Source organism: Leptonychotes weddellii, chromosome 10 (assembly GCF_054177405.1).
Source record: "Leptonychotes weddellii isolate Sample4059 chromosome 10, ASM5417740v2, whole genome shotgun sequence".
Taxonomy (NCBI): Eukaryota; Metazoa; Chordata; class Mammalia; order Carnivora; family Phocidae; genus Leptonychotes; species Leptonychotes weddellii.
In genome coordinates this window covers 84116560-84140092 of record NC_138378.1, presented here as the reverse complement: position 1 = coordinate 84140092, position 23533 = coordinate 84116560, and the positions used below count along the sequence as shown (strand labels likewise).

The 23533-nt window shown below is 33.4% G+C and overlaps 1 long non-coding RNA gene across 2 annotated transcripts in view; it reads left to right on the top strand.

Moving 5' to 3' along the window:
• LOC115942171 (uncharacterized) overlaps nt 1-23533 on the top strand; it is a 123966-nt gene that overhangs the window by 63207 nt on the left and 37226 nt on the right. For both annotated transcript variants that reach the window (XR_004076790.2, XR_004076792.2), the window contains exon 3: nt 12135-12265. This is a non-coding gene — a long non-coding RNA (uncharacterized LOC115942171). The remainder of the gene's footprint in view (nt 1-12134; nt 12266-23533) is intronic.

Below are 23533 nucleotides of genomic sequence, written 5' to 3'. Positions count from 1 at the left end.
TTTTTTTTTTTTAAAGATTTTTTATTTATTTATCTGAGAGAGAGAATGGGAGACAGAGAACATGAGAGGGAGGAGGGTCAGAGGGAGAAGCAGACTCCCCGCCGAGCAGGGAGCCCGATGCGGGACTCGATCCCGGGACTCCAGGATCATGACCTGAGCCGAAGGCAGTTGCTTAACCAACTGAGCCACCCAGGCGCCCCCCCATTCTTCTTTTAAAAATTCTTTCTTATTCAAATATTAACATAAAAAGATATCAATTCATTATTTTTTCAGCACTTTTGAGATGCCTACTACATAAAAGGGACTGGATAAGACATCATGTCTGTAAAGCAAACATAACTGTTCATGGAAAGTCCACAGAGTAGCAGTAGTAAAGAAGTAGAATATATTCTCATAAAAGTGATTTGATTGATTTGATTAAATTGAAGAGTTTATTGGACCTAAATATGTGATGACAGTATCAAGATTACCTGGAAACATTAAAAATTCCAGTAGTGGTCAGTTCTTAACACATACTTGTTGAATTGAATCATGTGTTTTGCATTTTGTGCAATGCTTTTTTACTCTAAGAGATAATAGTCAAGAAAAAGATAAATGGACACGCTTGCATCTCAATAATGAAGACATTTTGAAGTATTACTCTGATGTACATATGATTGATTAGAATACTTCAAAGTACTTCTTGTTTATAGAAGTGAAAATAAAACACTAGAAAAACTTCCCTATTGCAATGGAAAAATTTGTCATTAGAATTAATGTTAAATGATTTTTCATGCCTGTCCTCTCCATTTTAGGCTTTGGTAGAATTTTAATAATGCAGATGCTACATGCATTATGTTGATAAGATTCTATCAGTAGGTTATATAGGTGGTGAATTTATGCCCATTAATTTGAAATGTGAGTTGGGGGAAAAAAATCTAACTAATTGGATAGATTGTCCAACTTGTAAGATTTATTATTTCATTTTGAATTGATTACTTCTATCAAAAGGCATAGATTTACTTAATATAATTAAACAACCAGGCTATTTGCTGTTATATGGTAACTAGCATATTTTCAGGGCATGGTGCAATGGATGAATTGATCTACCGAACACAATTACACCTGTTCATTGGGCTTATAAAAGAAGGCTAAGAAATTCCAATAAGTAATTTCAATCTGTTATAATAAATGGAAACTAAATCTGAAAAGCTGTTGAATCTGAGACAGGAAAAAAAAGGAAAAACAGTTTATTTTGTTTTGCAAGTTTGTCCTTTGATAGTTCTTACATTTAACCAGTGAAAATAACAAAGCACACATCAGTCTGGCATGAAAGAAAGTAGATGTGGATTTTTCTCCTACATTGCAGAATATTATTTTTCAAGTAGTACATAGTTTTCAGATGTTGAGCAATCATTGTTCTTTCAGCATAGTGAAAAAAATAAAGCGAGGCTGTTTTAAAGCAGGAAAGATTATACTGTGCAGTAAGGAGAGACTTCATGAATATCAGTGATGTGTCACCATCATGTAGCCCAGTGTATCCTCTAATGGTAATATAGACTGGAGTTATTTGTCTGGGTCGTTGTTGGGGTTAACACAACTGCCAAGAGTCAAGGAGTACGTAGTAACATGAAGAAATGGGAGATCAACCTGTCTATCCATCTATCTGTCATCTATCTATCATCTGTCTGTCTATCCATCATCTATCTATGTTAGTTTGCAATACTTTCAGTTACAAAATATAAGACAAAACAAATTAAAACAAAAACAACTAAGTCACTTAACTAATAGGTATGTTTTGTTTTGTTTTCACTCAGCAAGAAGTCTGCAAGTAGGCTCTCCACATTCAGGGCTGCTACTAAAACTTGGTAATGTTTTTGGGAGCAGGGTTATTCTAATAGTTTTTCTACACTATCTTTAGTGCATAAACCTTCATCCTTATGCTTACCACTTTTATTACTTAGGAGAGGTTGGAAGATTCTGTAGTATTTACATACAGCTCTGCTTCAGGGGCTCAACACAACCAAAGTGTATTTTCTCATGCAGAGTCCAGTGTGCATCCAAGTGACTCTCTGTGGCTGCTGTCCTCCATGCAATAACAAAACATTCCAAGCCACTTTGATCTGTAGGTTCAGCCATCTCAGCACAATATTTCCATAGCCCCCATTGGAAAGGAAAAAAGAGGAAGACTGGGGTTTTTCACTGCCTCTACCTGGAAGTGACACATGTCATTTCCATCCATAGTCAGTCATATGGGGCAATGAGTATAGTTTTGCATGTACCCATGACACAGGGAGATTTAGATATTAGGAATAATAGCAATGTATAACTCATTACTGTATGGTTTTAAAATGGCAGTTGTATAAGGTAACAGTAAATTCAGTCTGTATGTATGCTTTCTAAAGATAAAAAAAATAGATGGGCGCCTGGGTGGCTCAGTTGGTTAAGCGACTGCCTTCGGCTCGGGTCATGATCCTGGAGTCTCTGGATCGAGTCCCGCATCGGGCTCCCTGCTCGGCGGGGAGCCTGCTTCTGCCTCTGACCCTCCCCCCTCTCATGTGCTCTCTCTCTCATTCTCTCTGTCTCAAATAAATAAATAAAATCTTAAAAAAAAAAAAAGATAAAAAAATAGAAAGGGGTGGGGAAAGATGAATTGAGAAAGGAAGGGACAAAAAATGCTTTTATCTAGTTATACTTACTTTTTATTTGGAGTAGCACATTACTAAGATAGGCTTTTCTTAACAGAATAGGTGGGTTGTGCTATTTTGCACAAATAATTTTGTAAGAATATTTTGCCTCAGAGAACATTACAGAGTGTTGTCCAGATGGTGGTGAATGGGCTATTTGAATTGCAAACAGTAAGGTTGAATTTTTGTTTATTATCTAGCTTTAGGAAGAAGTAGTCCCTGCTGCCCCATCACACTAAGGTACTATGTATTGTGGTTGGCAGCATCAGGCTCTTATATAATGTGATTCACAAAGATTAGAAGTGAGTCTTCTTCCCATGTATCGCTACAGGCCAAAGTTACAGAATCCACCTAGATGTCAGTAATGAGATGTTTGAGGCCATGGAATCATATAAGTTGTAGAGGATATTACCTTTGAAACTGACCCAGAAAAATTGCCAAGAATGAAGCTTGGAAGGTAAATGCTGCATAATGCTGTAGAGCCAGGGCTAACAGAAACCTGCAGAAGAGCATGTGAAGAATTTATCTTGAAATGTGCCTAAGAGCTCCTACTACCTTTCAGGTTGGAACACTGGCTTTACTTCTAGAACCTACAGAATTACCAGCCTCTTAGTGGAAAGGTGTGTTTCTGGCTAACCCATGAATGTGCCAGCAGATGCCTCCACAGTATCTGATGGTGTGTTTTGGGGAAAAGACAAAAACTTCTGGGGACTTACTGGGATTAGGACTTACTGCCTTTCCCCTCCATCAATGTTTTAAAATGTCAATGCTGAGAAAAGGGCAATAGTCACAGTTACTATTGTGACTAAGTAACATTTCTAACTCCAGGGCCTCAAAATGATAATAATAAAAAACAGTATTCAGTTTATATCATGGAGATCAACCATGCTTCTTGTGGGGATATATGAAAAATTACGGATTTTCAGTCAGATAATAGGCCACATCATGCCATGCCATACCATACCATACTACATTTAATATAAACGTCTCCCCAGTTCTGCTTTGATTTTTCTCTATTTTATCTCTATAATGATGATGATGATGATGATGATGATGATGATAATGAAGAATATGGTGACTCCAGAAATACTTCATGAAGGGGATTTTCGGTACTAGGAGCATTTTTGCTCCCAAATGATTTCTTGTGACACTAGAAATGTTAAAAATAGACTAAAGAGTACAAGGGGTGGATGTTTCTTCTGTTCTTTACAGTGGTAGGTCTGATATATATACTAATTCAAAAAAGAGGTATTAGTATAATCCAAATATAAATTATTTCTAATGAAACTTAAGAAAATGTAGGAATTCTTTGAATTGAATACACTACTTAGTTTTGAATTTTTCCAAAGTGTCTCAGGGTTTAAGGGGACTAAGAATGTCCTCTACTCCCACTCCTTAAATGCTGTTTTGAGAATGGAATTACTAAAATAAAGATCTTTCTTCTTTACTTTCCAGTTATTGAGTCTCCTATAGTCTTCTATTCAGTTATTTATATTCAAATATCAATCCATGGTGTATCTAATAGACTGGTTCCAGAACATCAGTGATATGTGAATGGACACCTACTGGCCACCTGGGCACATTAAAGGTCTCATAGTTATGGATATTATTTATAACCAGGAAAATAATATTTACTTTAAACATTGTATTTACTATGATACTTTAGTCATTTTTACCTTTGTACCATGTTTATTCCAGGGACTCTGCTAAGATATCCAATATCTTTGAAATCTATTAAAAATTATACGAAGCTTTGCTATTATCATTAATTGAAATAAATATAGTTCCTCCTGGTTGAGTCCTGACCATGTCAGGTAATGCATTAAGCCTTGGACATACTATCTGGTTTAAAGCTCATATCTGCACAATGAGGCCAGTATCATCTCCACTTTCTAGAAAGATTGAGTGATTTGAGCCACGTCTCTCACTCCTGCCTGTACTCCTGGCAGTTGTGCTGTTTGAAACAATTTCCTTTTTTTTAAAGCCAGTACCTGCTAGGCATATAATGATGTTTTTGTTTCTTGGTGGAATGAATGAATTAGCTAAAGGAACTAACAAGTGAAATGATTAGTTTTGCTAGGAAGGTTTACCAAATTAAAAAAATGTAAGATTTATTCAGTTAATAGTGTGTTAGATCTGGGCAGTTATAGAAAAGTCCATTTTAAACAAATAATCTAGGCTACAGGCTGAGAAAGAAAGAATATTACAAATAATTAAAATAGTAGCCACTTTTTCATTTAGTTGTGAATGTTAGTAAACAGTTATATGTCACTAAACATTTCTTCCATAAACTAGACTAGTATATTTCAACACTTTCTACCCTATCCTCACTTTGATAAACAAAGACTCAATGGCCTCCTTTAATGTTACTTAAAATTTCAAATTAGATTATTATCAACAAATGGAACTGGGAAAAAAGAGAATCAAAAAAGAATGTTGATTCTTACTTTGCCCCATGTACAAAAAATTATCTCAAAATGGATTGTAGCTGTAAATGTAACACTTAGAAATATACATTTCTAGAAGAAAATATGGAGAAAAACTCTATAAACTGTTTAGACAAAGATTTCTTAGATACAGGACACATGAACCCTAAAAGAATATGTTGATAAATTGAACTTAATCAAAATTTAAAACATTTACTCTCTGAAAGATGCTGAGAGAATGAAAATAGAACTCATATGTGAAAGTCATAAAGAAGATAACTCATATCCTGTATTTATAAAGAAGTCTCAGAATGCAATAATAATAAATAGCCCAATAAGAAAATGGACAAAAGATTTGAGTAAACACTTCACCAAATAAGATATTTAGATAGTAAATGTGCATATGAAAAGGTGATCAACATCATTAGTTATTAGGGAAGTAAAATTCAAAAACTAAAGCCACAAAGAATATAACAGCATACCTATTAGAATGACTAAAATTTTAAATACTGACCATACCCACATACTGCTGAGGAGGCAGTACTCTTGTATAATTCTAGAGGGTAATGTAAAATGGTACAACTGTTTGACAACTTGTCAGTGTCATAAAAAATTAAATATATACCTACTATATGATCTAGCCCTGCCACACCTGCATAGTTGCCTAAGAGAAAACATATATCCCGACAAAAACTTACACACATAGAGCAGCATTACTTGTAATAGCTAAACTGTAGAACAACTCAAATTCTCCACCAACAGATAAATGGATAAACAAATTGTAATATAGCCATACAATGGAAAACTACTCAGCAATATAAAAGGAATGAATTATTAATATACAAGACAACACAGATAAATCTCAAAATAATTATGCTGAGAGAAATAAGCCAGATAATATAAGAAGTCATATTGTATGACTTCATCTATAAAAAAGTCTGAAAATTCCAAACTAATACGAATTGATGGAAAGCATGCAAGTGATCGTCTGGGGTTGAGGGGAGGGAAAGCGAACAAGAGATTACAAGGAGGCACCAGTAAACTTTAGGAAGTAATGAATATGTTCATTATTTTGTTGTGATGGTTTAATAAGTACCTATATATGTCAAAACTTAAATATAAAATTTTACACCTTAAATATGTGCAATTTTACCTTGATGCTATTTTTAAAGGCTCATCAAACTCTTAAAGATAATTATGTTTACTGATATTAGAATTATTCTAAAACAAGGCTTAATAAAATAGCCACTATAAATAATATAAGTAGAATAGAATAGAATAGAATATGCTTTTACAAACTGTGCCTTTCTACTTTGCTGGAGATTCTGATCCACCTCTGGCCCTTGAGAATTTTAGTCTGGAGGACTAAGCCTACTTCTAGCCCACTTAGCATGCAGATTGCACTAACATGTACTATTGTTCTCTTTAAAAATAACTCCTTGGCTTTATAAAGGTCTTTATAGGCAGAAAACTCTAAGATGTTCATGTGTATGTATGTCCTGCAAGAACGTCAGCTTTGCAAATAATGACACACTTGTACGGGCCATTGTGGGTTTTTTTTCAAAGAGCTTCTACATACATGATCTCATTTGATCCTCATATATCTCCTCATTCAGTCTCCCGTCATCCTGCTCACAGACAACTAACTTCCCAGCATTTCGGCATATACTCCACTGTCGCTTCCACTACCACCTATCAACAGAACACACATCTGATCCATCTCTGCCTCTAAAGTCTTTCATGCATGATTATTTGTATTAAAGCCATAGGATGCCAGAGCTAGATGTACTTTTGAAAATTACCTCATACCTCTTATTTTACAGAAGACATTTAAACCCATAAAACTTGCTATCCTGCTTAGGAATCTAAAGCACCCTGATTACATGTCCATCAAATCTAAAATTCTCTAGCTGGCATGCAAAACACTCTGTAGTAATATCATATCTCCATGACAATATTATCTTTATTCCCACAAAGTTCTTTTATTTTCATGACATTTACCACATTCATAATTTTTGACAACATATTCATTTATCTTAAATTTTATTTGTTATTATTGTTATTATTTTCTCTCACTGGCCCAGAAGATAGTAAGCTCAATGACAGCAATAATTGCATCTGTTTTGTGTAACACCAGACTCTAGCAGATTGTGTGGGACAAGTTCAATTTAGTAATTATTTGTTGAGTGATCAAAAGGATAATGAATAATACTTGGTATGTTCACTTCCTGTCAAATACACTAGGCTTTTCACTCTCACGACATTACATGTCCAGGCCCTCTTTCTTCTTTGCTTATGAAATGTTCATTTGATGGCGAAAGTAAGTAGATTTTATCTCCATTTGATAGATGAAGGAAATGAAGATTAGAGTACTTAATTACTACTTAGCCAGTACTAGACATAGTATTTCTTGATTAAATTATTCCACTTGAATTTTTCCCTCCCCGTAAAGAATTACTATATGGATTTCTCTGCAAACAAAATGGAAAAGCTCCATAATCTTCACATATGATTTTAAATTGGGTTATTGTGATATGTTGTGAAATTAGGCAAACACATTTGAAATGGATCAGAGAGGCACACACAAACAGTATAGAATTGTGTATTATACAAATATATCAAATATTTTTTGACTTCCTCAAAACTAAGATCTTATATATAGCATCCTCAACTATTTCATGTAGATCCAATAAATAACAACACCTGTTGTTTCTTGAGTTTTTTATTTTAGCCATTCTGACAGGTGTGGAGTGATATCTCATTGTAGTTTTCATTTGCACTTCCCTGATAATGATAGATGTTGAGCATCTTGTGTCTGTTGATCATCTGTATGTCTCCTTCCCATTTTTTAAATTGGATTATTCATTTTTTGGGTGTTGAATTTGATAATTTCTTTATATATTTTGGATACTAACCTTTTATCATATACATCATCTGCAAATATGTTCTCCCATTCCATAGGTTGCCTTTTAATTTTGTTGATTGTTTCCTTTGCTATACAGAAACTTTTTATTTTGATGTAATCCCAATAATTTATTTTTCCTTTTGTTTCCCTTGCCTCAGAAGACATACATAGAAAGAAGTTGCTAGGGCCGATGTCAAAGATGTTGTTGCCTGTGTTTTCTCTACTAGGATTTTTATGGTTGCAGATCTCACATTTTGGTCTTTAATCCATTTTGAATTTATATTTTGTGCATGGTGTAAGAAAGTGGTCCAGTTTCATTCTTGCATGTTGCTGTGCAGTTTTCCTAACACCATTTGTTGAAGAGACTGTCTTTTTCCTATTGGATGTTCTTTCCTGCTTTGTCAAAGATTAATTGACTACATAATTGTAAGTTCATTTCTAGGTTTTCTAGTCTGTTCCATTGATCTATGTATCTGTTTTCGTGCCAGTACCATACTGTTTTGATTACTACAGCTTTGTAATATAACTTGAAGTCTGGAATTGTGATGCCTCCAGCTTTGGCTCTTTGGGGTCTTTTTGGTTCCATACAAATTTTAGGATTGCTTGTTCTAGCTCTGTGAAAAATGCTGTTGGTATTCTGATAGGGATTGTATTAAATATGATGATTGCTTTGGGTAGTATTTAACAATATTTGTCCTTTCAATCCATGAGCATGGACTGTCTTTTCCATTTTTTTTTTTTTTGTATCGTCTTCAGTTTCTTTCATCAGAGTTTTATATTTTTCAGAGTACAGGTATTTCGCCTCTTTGGTTCAGTTTATTCCTAGGTATCTTATTGTTTTTGGTGCAGTTGTAAATGGGATTGATTACTTAATTTCTCTTTCTGCTGCTTCATCATTGATGTATAGAAATGCAACAGATTTCTGTACGTTGATTTTGCATCCTGTGACTTTACTGAATTTGTTATCAGTTCTAGCAGTTTTTTGGTGTAATAGTTCACGTTTTCTATATATAGTATCATGTCTTCTGCAAATAGTGAAAATTTTACTTCTTCCTTGCTGATTTGAATGCCTTTTATTTCTTTTTGTTGTCTGATTGCTATGGCTAAGACTGCCAGCACTATGTTTAATAAAAGTAGTGAGAGTGGATATCCCTGTCTTGTTAATGACCATAGAGGAAAAGCTTTCACTTTTTCCCCATTAAGGATGATATTAGCTTTGGGTTTTTCATATATGGCCTTTATTATGTTGAGGTATGTTTCCTCTAAACCTACGTTTTTGAGGGTTTTTATCATGAATGAATGTTGTACTTTGTCAAATGCTTTTTCTGCTACGAAATAATCATATGGTTCTTATCCTTTATTTTATTAATGTGATTTGTCACACTGAATGATTTGCAAATACTGAACAACTCTTACGACCTAGGAATAAGTCCTGCTTGATCATGGTGAATTTTTTTTTTATTGTATTGTTGGATTCAGTTTGCTAGTATTTTATTGAGAATTTTTGCATCTTTGTTCATCAGGGATATTGGCCTGTAGTTCTCTTTTTTTAGTGTTGTCTTTATCTGTTTTTGGTATCAAGGTACTGCTGGAATGAATTTGGAAATACTCCTTCCTTTTCTATTTTTTGGGATAGTTTGAGAAGAATAGGTATTAACTCTCTTTAAATGTTTGGTAGAATTTGCCTCTGAAGCCATCTGGTCAAGACTGATATTTTTTAACAGAGCAGGACAGTTATTTTGTAGATTATTTCTTAATTTTGGCTTATCTAATATTTTCTTATGGATAGACTCAGATTATGCACATTTGGCTGTGACACATACGAAGCTAAGTTTTTCTTATTGGTTCATATCAGGAGGCACACACTGCTAATTGTTATAGCTGGAAATGTTAATGTTGATTACTTGGTTAAAAAAGTATTTGCCATTTTTCTCCATTGTAAAGTTAGTATTTTGCTCTTTGTAATTAATATGTAACTTGTGATGAGATATTTTGAGAGTATATAAATATCTTGTTAGTCCTAAACTTTCATTCACCATTTCAGTATCCATTTATGACTCTTGTTTGATATTATTATGATATTTATATCATAGTAATAAATATTTACTTTATAAATATTTTTCAAGTGCTGATTTTCTAATTTAATCATTTATTCTACATTTATTCTTGATCTTTATGGTAAAGAACAGCTTTCTTCTCTCTTTCTCTCTCTCTCTCTCTATATATATATACATACATACCATAAACACATGCATATATATTCTTAGATATATATTTGTATATATATTGATATTCTTAGATATATATTGATATATAGATAGATATACTTAAGTGACACTGATATATATCATGTATATGATAATATCTAACCAGTGGGAGTCCCTTCAAACTCTCCTTATATCCTCTAATATGTACCCATAATTTTTGGAGCACTTTTTACTTTCTAGGTCAGTGCTCCAGCCTTGATACACACATGACAGACCCATGTGAATACGCACACACACATACACACACACACATTATGTATGTATGTACACACTCAAGACATTTTTACCCATTTTTATATCTAGCGCTCTCTATATATTAAAATTATGACTTCACATTGATATCTCAAATTCCATTTCAACACCTCTATGATTAGTACAAGGCAAGATATTTCTACTACTCTCGATATTGTTCCAGTCAATATAATTAGACAATAGTGAGAAATCAAAGGTATACATTCATTTTGGGGGAAAATAAATTTGTTTCTCTTGAGAGATTATGTGATAATGTACTTGAAAAACCCTAGAAATCAATGATAAACCTAGAAACTAGGAAAACAATGATAAAGTCAATTCAAGAATTAAATAAGGTAGCAAATTATAAAGTTCACATATATAAATCAATAACTTTCATATACACAAATAATAGTAAGAGAATATAATATAGTTTTCCCCCACTCCATTTAAAATAGCAACAAATTTTTGGGGCACCTGGGTGACTCAGTCAGTTAAGCGTCTGCCTTCAGCTCAGGTCATGAACCCAGGGTCCTGGGATAAAGCCCCATGTTGGGCTCCCAGCTTACCAGGGAGTCTGCTTCTCCCTCTCCCTCTGCCCCTCCCCCTGCTCATGTTCTCTCTCTCTCTCTCAAATAAATAAATAAAATCTTTAAAAAAAAAGCAACAAATTTTGAAAAACTTTTGAAAAACTCATTTAAAGACCAATATTCTCTTTTAACCAAGATTAATATAAAGTTAACTAAATTTCTAGTTTGGATTTTTAAATTTTGTTAATAATGTCTACTTTTATTGCATTGTGATCTGACTGTTACAATATTTTTATTCATAAATATTTCTGTTGTTTTCTTTGTGGTATGATGTATAATCCATTTTTGTGGTTACTCCATGTCTTCAAGAAGACATGTATGTATTCTCTATAATCAGTGTGTAAAGTTTAATATATAATCATATAACTCTGTTTGATCTGTTCTGTACTGAGAGTGAAGTATTAATATCTTCTATTATTAACATGTTTCTCTATGTCTTCTTGCATCTCTGGTAAGTGTAGCTTTAAAAAAGTGGGTGCTGTGTTACTTGGTATATATTCATTATTTTTCTTTGTAAAAATATATTTTATCATGAAAAAGTTTCATTTTAATAATATTTAATGCTTTGTGTTTCAAATTCTACTTTAATATCACTGTGACTATCCATAGTTTATTATTATTTCCATTTGAATGATATATCTTTGCTCATCCCTTTATTTTTAGCTTTTTAAAATAATTGGTAGAGGTATGTCTCATATACACCATATAGTTGTCTTTTTTTTTTTTTGCAATCCACATTGAAAATCTTTTTTTCTTCTTAGTAGATGAGGTAAGTCCATTCACATTTATGGATAAAAGTGCTATTATTTATTTCCATTCCGCCTAATTTATTTTAGAATTATGTTATTCTATGATGTGTTTCTTTAGTCATTTATTTTTGAAATTTCTGTTGATAATTAGGAAGGTTTGTATTTTTGTTCTTCTACTTTTTAATGTCCTTTTTAACCCTTTTTAGCTTTAATAGAACACTTTTTATTGTTTGCTAAGTTTAATGAAGCCAGTCTCTCCAGAAAATTAAGCTTATACTAACAGCTTTCATTTTTTGACAGCCTCAAGACGTGGAATTAATCCTCAGACCTTGGTAATAAAGAAGAAGTACCTCAGAAACAAGACCGGCAACAAGTGTGAGCTTTAGACATAAACGAGACCAGAGTAAGGACTTTTTAACGACTATCATTTAGTAAGTTTCATGTTTCTCTGATAGGGGTTCTTGCCTATATCTGTCCTTGGGGCTTCATCATGCATAAACTGGGAATACCCAAAGCACTATGTAATTATTCTTCCTTTCTGGAGCTAAGGGTATCTTCATACTTTTGTTCAGTAGACCCTTAAGTTTCTAAATATGAAGATAATAATAAGAATGTTAGCACAAAAGTTTATCATACTCAGTAGGGGCTCCTGTCATGTCCTTAAAGCAGACTCACAGTAGATACAGTAACACCTCATAAATGTATAAGTGCAGTATTAAAGTGATCTTGTACCAAAATTTGAAGACAAGAGTCTAAGATAATGAATGGGTGAAATAAAATAGGCTCATGAAAAATGGGATAGATTTTATTATTAGACAGGAAAATAAATGGAAATTATGTTGGCTGATAAGATGACCTCCTCCTCACCTTCTCCCCGCTCATTTCTTTGTTACGGATCTGTCTTCTATAGTGCAGAAAACTTGCCAATATGCCTTTAGGTTCCTGCCTATTTTATGTAATCCAGGTAACCACAGTAGCAGGAAAATCTTCCCCTCCAAAATATACAGTCCTTCCTCCCTCCCTCTCTCTCTCCAATGCAGATTATTAAAATTTCCAAGGTTCCCCTTCATTTCTCTATCTCTAGGGAGTAAGCAGCCTTTCTAGAGGCAAACTTTGAAGGCTTTTTCCTTTTTTTCAGGGGGCCTGTGATCTCCAATTGCTTCAGATGATGAAATAAGTTATATTCCTTACGTGGTTGATGAGATAAATGTTATGCAGAACAAATTCTCTCTAGAGGTAGCAGTAGGGTCCATTTTGGTCTCATCACCATGCCACATTATCAAATCTCTTGTCTACTATGTGTTTGTCTGTCTATCAACATCTGCAAGATATTTAGATTTGCCTCAACTGACTTTCAGTCTATCATAATGATACATAGAAATTAGATGGCAAGAGGGGTGGTACTTGACACCATGCCAAAAAAATATTCCCATAATTGTAACAGTAATAACCTTGAAAATTATTGTATATAAACTAGGTTCATGAAATAAAAGTATTTTTTTCTTTAGATAGCTTCATATGGTACTCAAATTTTTGAGAAACTGTTACTAAAACTCTGCTTGTTTTTGAGCTCCTATCAGTTCATCTCTTGTCTGCAGAACAGAAATATCATGACTCCCCCCTGTAGATCCAGTCCCCATCCAGGCAATAACATTATCCACAGTCCAGAAAAATTAAAAGTTAATTTTACCCATCACACTAATATATATCTCACTAATACCCCAGTGTCAGGATCTGCATCTCTGAACAGTTTCCATGAAGTTAATCCCTTACTCTGTACTAGACACTGTGCCATCTCATTGAAACCATCATGTGTATTTAAGATTGATCTTTATCTGAGGAATTAGAGCAAGGTGATAATTGTCTTCTGGTATGACGTCTGAACCCTGAAGTTGTTAAATTGAATGGTATTTCAGTGGAGGAGGTTGTGACAGGCCAAACAAAATCAGTTTTGACAACATAAAATTTGAGGTATTGCTCTGACAGCCATGGCTCAGGAACTAACTGGCAGGAGTTCTGTACACTAGTTATAGTCCATTGGAAAATATTCATCCTGATATTTTTTAAAGTGTAAACTGAAGAGAGAGAAAAAAGGGAGAAATTTGGTCAAATTTCCTATGATACAAGATTATTTAAAATCCCAGGCCCAGAAAACACATACGTAATTAAACATATTACACAATAAAGTTTATGAAAATTAAAATTAAAAAAAGATTCTAACATAAACATACTTTTGTATTGTTGTCTCCAAACTACACAGTATTTTAGCTATGCTATCTGTACTTGACCTGCAGATTGGATGAGCTTTCCTATTAGTGTAATTTTTTGGTTCAGGATGAAAAAATGTCTTGGGAAAACAGAACTGATGGTCTTTTCAGACTGTCCTGCAGAATTTGGTTTTTCCTTCCTTGATCCCTAATATATATTGGACTCTCCCTGATACTGTGTCCCTGTACTAAAACTGAGTTTGTCCAGGCCGTTGTATGTAGAGTTCTTTGTGGTCATGAAATGGACCATTCTTCAAAAACAAAGAAGGGGCTGATATATTGATTACTAATATCTTCCAAATATAATAATTTTCCTTAACTAAATGAATTCTTTATTTGGTTAAATGTTCATTTATTAACTCTTATATTTACCAAACCCTAAGTTGATATATTCATAGAACACTATATGCAATGATAGGAGTCATAACACATTGATGGATAATGCATGACACTAGTCTTGGAAAAGAGATAGTTATTAAATTTCAAGATTAAAAGAATGACCATATAGACCTTTTTTTTTCTAGTAGTTAATATATGTATCCCTATCGCAGAACATGACTCTTTGAATGACAGCCATATTTTCAATCCCCTTTTGTGGAAAACAAAAGATGACTGCTTTTTACTAAGTAGAATAAGGATGGGGCTTGACTTGAAAGAAGTTCTGCTGATTGCCCAAAGTCTAGGAAGTAGCCTTTTTTCAGGGACAATCCATACTGGACAGTGTCCTCCCAGCAAATCAGAAGGTTTCTCTGGGGGTGTCTAGATTGGGGTGAGAGGACATGCAGAGCCAGGTATGTCGTAGTGTAAGGTAGGCAGAGTCAGAGATCAGCTGAAGCCTGCAGTAGAGGAAATCTAGAGTAGGAACAATATATCCTGAGTGCTTCAAGGATACTGAGTTCCCTGAGTCTCCAGACCTGCACAACATCCTGAGTCATATTGCATTTCTCTAAGATTTTGGAGGCTGTTAAGATACTTTTTGGTAACTCATGTGTTATAAAAATAAGTTACTTAAAATAAGTTCCCATTAACTGAGGTGAAATAATCCTAACAAAATTCTTGCCCCCAAAGAGTGTTTAATCATTAAATCATGTAATAAGAGGTTTCTAGATGTCCTAAGATTTTACAAATCATTTTTTATAATAGTTTTATCATATAAAAATGGCAAAGTATATTTATTAAATATTTGTAAGAAATAAAAGGTAGTATTTCAGTGAAATGCATTTATCAAAAACAAAGTTTTAAAAAATATATTTTTATATTTAGTGTATGCTTCTGTAATATTATTCACTCGATCCTCACTCAGATACATCTACTGGCCTTTAGTATGTGATTATCATTCTTTTTAAAAAATAAATTCCTATATATTTATCTTAAGCAATATATTACAGTTTTGACAATTTTGAAAAGTTGTATAAATTGAATTCTATTTTTCTATAATTTGAAATTTTTTCACTAAATATTATATTCCTGAGATTCATTAATACTGTAGCATGTAGCTTTATTTCATGAATTTTCAGTGCTGTGTGGAATTATGTAAATACCATCACACAACTTTTATTACAAAACTCCATTTACTCCTTTATCCTTAAGAATTGTTCCAAATTGGACATGAACACCAAAAATGGTTTTAGGGTAGCTGTATCACTATGCTAATTTACACTGTATTTACTATTCCTAAAAATCTGTACTAATTTTTATCTGCTAAGATATATCTGCTCTAGTCTTTATAGTAATTGGATTCAACAGATCAAGTAAATTTTTGTTAAAATATATATTATTGCAATTATGTCTTATCCCAGCTTGTCAGGGACTTCTGTGATCCTTATTCTGTCATCTAGCATATTTGTCCTTTTGACACATTTATGTATGGTCATTTAAATCATTGATATGGACAGGACAGGGTAGAGATCACAGCCCTGAGATAAATGTTCAGAAACATCACTCAGATTGATAGTGCTCTGTTAACCAGTACCATTTGAATGGTTATTAGACTGGATTCTATTCTATTCTACATAACCACCTGTCCAGCCAGTCCCTGTTATAGACTAGACTAACACAAGGGACTGTGACAACTGCCTCACTGGAATTCAGCACTGTCTATTGAATCCGTGTCACAGCAGAAGCTTAAGTCTGTTAGAGACGAAATGGAGGTTGGTTTAAAAAGACTTGTTCTTTGTGATCCCTGCTAGATTTAGTATCAATTGTGCCATTTCTATCGGGCAGTATTCATCACTGATAGATGTTATGGGGCAGATGGGCACATATTTTGGAACTTAGAATTCTTCTCTTACTTAAAGTTTATTAAGCATACTGATGATTATTCTGCTCATTTGCAAGACTTCATCCAAGTTCATGTGCTCACTTCAACCCATTCTCCTATGTGTTAGTAATTGCCCATTAACCATAAAGTGAGTATTGGAGCCAGACTGGCCTGTATAGATTAACTCAGTAGTTTTGGTTTTCAAACAGATTACTCCTAGATCTGTGAGTCTCTGGGGCTACCAGGATATCTGTGGGAAAACTGACCCATAGTTTCAAACATACCCATCCGTCTACACTTAGATCAAGGTATCTCAGGTTTTTTGTTTTATAGTCTGGGTTTCTTTTGAACTTTTTTTTTTAAGCTTCTATTACTGAAATATTTCTAAATTCCACCCATCCAGTCTCCTGTCCTTTTCTTCCCACCCCATTTTTAATATGAAGTTATCTTTCCATTCATAGATTCTTACCAGATTGCTAGCCCTTTGGGGGCATACTCAATAATACCTAAAGTTTTTAGCTTGTTTTTGCCTTTTTTGAGTGGCATATTGTGTATATAATAGAGGTAGTGGTCAGAATAATGGAGTAAAAAAAAGCAGGATGTGTGTGCGTGTATATGTGAAATACAAAAGTTCAGCTGGACAGAAATTGTACTGTGACATAAACAGATAAAATTAAACAATGGATTGTTATCTATACCATTCCAATGAACACCAGAGTTTGAAGATGTTCTAAAAGTTGCCGAGGAAGCTAGAATCCCCTAGAAGTTAAATTTCCACCTTCCTTATTTCTAGCTGGTTTCTTGTTACCCTATTATTTCTTCCCTTAACCTTTTCTCCTTGTGTTTTAAAATTGCTACCATTGATTTTTACTCTTAAGTTTCTGGCTGTGAAAGGACTTTTTTGTAAACATAAAATCTCTTTTCATTTGGAAGGATACTCACTAATGATTACTGCAAAAAAAGAAGTAAGGCAAGATTCTTGAGATATTGTTGCTGTATAACAATCAACAGCAAACTTAGAAATAAAAACAATCATTATATTATATTATATTATATTACATTTATTACATTTTGTTGCATTTCCAAATCAGAAATCAGAGAGAGAACAGTCGATGGCTTGCTTCTGTTCCACAAAGTCTGGAACCTCATTTGGGAAAACTCAAAGGCTGGTGATTCCTCAGCCTTTATTGTAATTATCTGGAGAGATCTTTATTGTCTTGTCTGGCAGTTGATGCTAGACGTCAGCTAAAGTCTTAGCTGAGTTATTGGCCAGAACTCCTATACGTGGCCTCTCAGTGTTGCCACACTGGGAATGAACATTTCTTCTGTGGACTCTGGGCCCCTTTATTGGATGGTGGCTGATTTTTAAACAAGGGCAAAAATTTATAGCATATTTATAATTTAGCTGCAAAATTCATGTAGCCTCATGTCTTGTGTATTATACAGGTTGTGAAAGTAAAAAAATGTTCACCAAAAACAGATGACCATGGATTCTTCCACAATCTACCCTCTGATTACAGTTTATATAATGGAATATTTTTCAGCCATAAAAAGGAATGAAATACTCTTACATGCTACAACATGGATGAACCTTGAAAATATCATACTACATGACATAAGCTAGTCACAAAATGCCACATTTGGTATGATTTCATTTATACGAACTGTATAGAATCCACAGAGACAGAAAGTAGATTGGTGGTTGTCAAGGCCTGAGTGGAGGTGGATAAGGATAATTACTGCTAATGGGTTTGGGGCCTTATGGGGGAAAAGAGTAATCAAAATGTTCAAGAATTAGCTAATGGTCATCAATGAACAACATTTTAAATATACTAAAACCCACTGAATTGTGCACTTTAAAATGGTCAATTTTTTAGTGTGTGAATTATTTTTCAAATTTAAAAATTGCTTATTAAATAAAAATAAAACTAACAACAGGATAAAGGACTGATGCATTGAAAATACTAGGATCTGACACAACTTTCTGCATTATCAGAACTCCATTGATGGGTAAAACTTGAGGTACCATCAGGAATAAAAACCAGCGAATGAGAAGTGATTCTTGTCCCAAGGTCCACAACAGTAATGGTGGGCTCCAAAAAGCATACCTGTTTAATAACAAGAATAAGGGGCTCAGGATTAATGTAGGTATCCCCAGAAGGTGTCAAGAAGAGGTAAGGAGGGAAACTTTGAAAAAAAAGTAGACTACCTGGTAACTAAAAAGGTAAGAGGTTGTAGCCTTTTGATTCAGATGTTAAGAATAAGTGTTAGAAGGAAGAACTGGAAATATATTGTTTTCAGGTTTTTATATAATATGGGAAATGGTATAATATTAAGATAGAGATAAGTTTAAAGTACAGACCAGAAACCCTATAGCACCCACTAAATATATGATTTTAACCAACTAGCCAATAGTGAAGATGGAAATATAAAAATAATGTATTTAATTCAAAAATTATCAGGAAAAAAAGCAACAAAGAATAAATGGGACAAATAAGAATCTAGGAGCAAGATGTAAAATAAAAGCCCAACCATATCAAAAATTTCATTAAATGTAAATTACTTAAATACATTTAAAAAACACAGACCTAAGAACATAAAAAAGCAAGACCAAAATATATGGTGTTGCCGAGGAACATAGTTTAAATATAAAAATACAGCTTTGTCAATATTAAAATAATTGGAAAAGTTATACCTTAAATAAAAACTATAACCTAAGGAAAATATGAGTGACTATATTACTATGAGTCAAAGTAGACCTGACAACAAGGAAAGGTTACCAGGGATGACAAGGAATATTTTGTAATGATGAAGGGGCAATTAATTTAAAATACATACCAATCTTAAATGTTTATGCATTTATCAACATAGCACAAAAACACTAATAGAGGAAAGTGAACAAACCACAAGTATTGTTTAAAATTTAAACATTACTCTTGTAGTTACTGATTGAGCAAGTGGACAGGAAATCAGTATGTATCTAAAAGACTTGAACAACACTATTAAACAATTTTACTTAATTGCCATTTAAAGATAGTAACAGGGCACATTCTTTTTTAGTTCACATGGAAAACTCATCAAGAAAGACACAGTTTATGCCATAAAAATGTCTTAAGTTTAAAATGATTTAAATAAAAAGAGCATCTTCCTTTACTAAAATGGGATTAAACTAGAAATAAGTCATAGAAAAAATCTGTAAAATTCCCAATATTTAGAAATTAAACAGCACATATCTACATAATCTATGAGTCAAAAGCAAATTCATGAGGAAAATCATAAAATAATTTGAAGTTAAAAAAATAAAATGAAAACACAAAATAGGAAAATATGTATGATGCAACTTAAGTGGTGCTTAGAGGAAAATTTATATCCACAGTGTTTATATTAGAAAAAACAAAGCTCTAAAGTCAATTATCTAAGATTTTAACTTAAGAATGTAGAAAAAGGGGTGCCTGGGTGGCTTAGTAGGTTGTGACTGACTCTTGATCTAGACTCAAGGTCATGATCTCAGGGTCTTGAGATCGAGTCTCATGTCAGGTTCCACGTTGGGTGTAGAGCCTGCTTGAGATTCTCTCTCTCCTTCTGACCCTACCACCACTCCACCTCTTGCTCTCTCTTAAAAAAAAAAAAAAAGATGAATAACTTCAACACAAATGAAGCAGAAAGAAAAAATTGAAGATTAAAAGTAGAAATTAAATAGCGAACAGAATAATGTAGGGTATCTATGAAATCAGTGGCTAGTTGTTTGAAAAGGTCAATAAAAATTGAAAAATCTCTAGGCAGATTGATATGTTTTTTTTTAAAAAAGAAGAAACACATAGTTGATATCAGGAATAAAACAGAGAACTTTACTGCAGAGCTTACTGGAACAAAGCAGGAAGTTGCCTTTTTACAATTTCTATTCAAGAGTGTATGGGAGTTTTAATCAATACATGAGACACACACACAAAAAGGAAAAAGAAAAAGAAATGAAAATAGTACAGGAAGTAAAACCTTCTTTACTTGCAAAAATAAATAGAAAATCCTAGAGTGTTTATAACAATGCTACCAGCACTAATAGGAGCTTAGTATATTTATAAGATTTAAAATCAATATATAATAATAGTGTTTCTATATACTAGCAAGGAAATTGTAAATTTTTTTTTTAAAGATTTTATTTATTTATTAGAGTGAGAGAGAGAAAGAGCACAAGAGGGGGGAGCGGGAGAGGGAGAAGCAGACTCCCTGCTGAGCAGGTAGCCTGATGCGGGACTCAATCCTGGGACTCCAGGATCATGACCTGAGCCAAAGGCAGTTGTTCAACCAACTGAGCCACCCAGGCGCCCCAGGAGATTGTAAATTAAATTTTCAAAATATCTTTTACATTTATACCAACAACATGAAATACATAGACAAAAATACAAAACATACAAAACAGAAAACTTTGCTGAGAAAAATTAAAGACCGACTTGTATGTTAAGATGGCAATTCTTAAATTGATATATAAATTGTGATGTAATTCAAAATTCCAGCAGCATGTTGAAGAAATTGAGAAGCTGAATATCAAATGTATATGAAAATGCAAAACCTAAAACAGCCACATCAGTTTTGAAAAAGAGCAGTTTGTCTCCCTGATTTCAAGATTTGCTATAAAACTACAATAATCAATACAGTATGGTATTGGCATGAGGATAAATCAGTGAAACAGAAATAGACACATTGTGTGAACAATTGATTTTAACTAAACTCAAGAGAGAAAAAATATTCTTTTCAACAAATGTTGCCAGAACAATAGATATGTATATTGGAAGGAAAATGAACCTCAAATGTTACTTCACATGATACACAAAAATTAACTTAAAATGAGCAGAAAGCACACAAAAAATATACAAGAAAAATCTTAGACTTTTCCTTGAGGTTAAAATACTTCACCCTGAAAGATACGGTTGCAAAAATGTAAAGTCAAGACATAAGAGAAAATATTTGCAAAATATGTATTACTCAGAGAATTCATATCCAAAATCTATTCTTAGAAAAAGAATTCTTGGGTGCCTGGGTGGCTCAGTCAGTTAAGACTCTGCCTTCAGCTCAGGTCAGCTCAGGGATCATGACCTGGGATTGAGTCCTGCGTCAGGCTCCCTGCTCAGTGAGGAGTCTGCTTCTCTCTCTGTCCTTCCCCCCTGCTCATGTTCTCTCACTCTCACTTTCAAATAAATAAATAAAGCCTTTTTTTTTTTTAAAGAAAAAGAACAAGAGTTCTTACAAGAAAAATAATTATGCAGACAACCCATTTTTTTAAATGGGCAAACAATTTGAGAAGATATTTATCAATGAAAATATTCCAGTTGCAAATGCATACAAGAAAAGAATCTTAACATAATCTGCCATCAGATAAATTCCAAAAAACTACATTGAAAGAAAGCAGATCAATTATTTCTTGGGATCATGGTGGCAAGGAGAAGAATGACCACAAAGGGTCAAAAGGGATATTTTGGGAGTCATAGCAATACCCTATATATTGATTATAGTTACTTGACTGTACACTTTTTTTTCCAAAGTTTATCTAACTTTACATTTAAAATGGGTGAATTTATTTATATTGAAGTATAGTTGACATACGATGTTACATTAGTTTCAGGTGTACAATATACTGATTCAGCAATTCTATACATTATGCTGTGCTACACAATAGTGTAGCTGTGACCGTACAACGTTATTACAATATTATTGACTATATTATGTATGCTGTACTTTTAATCCCCATGAATAATTCATTTTATAATCAGAAGTTTGTACCTCTTAATCTCCTTTAGCTATTTCTCCCACCCCCCCCAAACTGCCACCATTCTGGCAACCACCATTTTGTTCTCTGTACTGATGATTCTATTTCTTTTTTGCTTGTTTGGTTTTGGTTCCACATATAAGTGAAATCATATGGTATTTCTCATTCTCTGTCTGATTTATTTCACTTAGCACAATGCCCTTAAGGTCCATCTATGTTGTTGCAAATGGTAGGATCTTTCTTTTTTTGACTAAGTAATATTCCATTGTATATATATACCACATCTTCTTTATCCATCTACCTATCAGTGAACACTTAGGTTGCTTCCATACCATGACTATTTAAATAATGCTGCAATAAATATTGGGGTGCATGTATCTTTTCAAATAGGTATTTTCATTTTCTTTGGATAAATATCCGGTAGTGGAATTACTGGACTGTATGGTATTTCCATTTTTAATTTTTTGAGGAACCTCCATACTGTTTTCCACAGTAGTTGCACCATTTCACATTCCCACCAATAGTACACAAGGGTTCTCTTTCCTCCACATCCTCTCCCACACTTGTTAAAATGGGTGGGTTTTATTGTATGTAAATTATACACTTTTAAAATTAATTTTTGAAAGTCTATAGATGTTTATTTGGCCTTTGTCATTTAGGGCTGTTGGTAAGTGTCAAGTTAAATCTCTCTCCTTTGTTGGCAACACAGGCTTTACTCTTTTACATTCTCTTTTATTTCATACTTCCTTAATTGCCAAGAGCTAAGAGTCTTTTGTTTTGTTTTTGTTTTTGTTTTCCTTTGTTTTCAAAACACCAACTTTGGAGCTATTTTCAATTTAAGGAATGGGTGGGAAAAATAATTAAATTTTTTCTAGCCAAGTTTTTGCTGTAAACAAATACACATGTCACAAAGTGTAATTATATAAGATAAGTGCTTGCGGGTAACCATTTCTAAAATGGGAAGGCATGAGCATATCTATTGCCTGACTTGGTATAGTTTTATAACATAAAAAGTCTTAAAAATATGGTGAAAGAAAGAGAAAGCAGAACACACTTGGGAAGCAAATAATTTTACATTAACAAATACACATATTTGGAAAGATAGAATGAAAGGGAGTTGACAGTATAGCCCAACTGAGAAGCACATATGATATCAGGAATAAAAAGTGAGTAAAATAATGGTTAGTTCACCAATGGAGAATAAATATGTGATTTAAAACAGTCTGAAGAAACTTGCAAACCCTAAGAAACTAGCCAAAAACTTTCTCTAGACTGCAAAATAATTGCAAATAGTTAAGAAATCCTCATTATTTACTAAAGCATCACTGTTTGAACCTAGGATACTTTTCAAACCTTTAAACATTTACAGGTCTCCTTGCAAGGCAAGTAAAGCACAAACTAGGACCATTCA